Here is a 455-nt window from a genome sequence, read left to right as displayed (position 1 = left end):
CCATCATTTGCCCAAACCCAGAGAGTACAGGTGAAAGCTCAATTTCGAGACACGTTGGCCAGGAGAAGCACCTAAACCAAGGTAAGACTTGTCTCAGCCCTCCCCTTTTTCCAGGTGCACAGAGGCAGAAATCCTTACAAAAGGAGATTTCCTTTATGGATATAAATCTTTTTAACAAAAGTCTTTAAAAATAGCCAGCTAAATGCCAGAAAGGTATATTTTGGAGACACATCTGGTTCAAGGCTGTATGTTTATTTTTTTAAAATTTAGTTTCTGGCTGGACGGGTGGCTTACGCCTGTAATCCCAGCACTTTGGGAGGTCGAGGCGGGTGGATCACAAGGTCAAGAGATTGATACCATCCTGGCCAACATGGTGAAACTTCATCTCTACTAAAAATACAAAAATTAGCTGGGCGTGGTGGTGTGTGCCTATAGTCCCAGCTACTCAGGAGGCT

Source organism: Colobus angolensis, unplaced genomic scaffold (assembly GCF_000951035.1).
Source record: "Colobus angolensis palliatus isolate OR3802 unplaced genomic scaffold, Cang.pa_1.0 Scaffold33, whole genome shotgun sequence".
Classification (NCBI taxonomy): Eukaryota; Metazoa; Chordata; class Mammalia; order Primates; family Cercopithecidae; genus Colobus; species Colobus angolensis.
The sequence above is the reverse complement of the archived record's forward strand: the minus strand, read 5'-3'. Positions refer to the sequence as shown.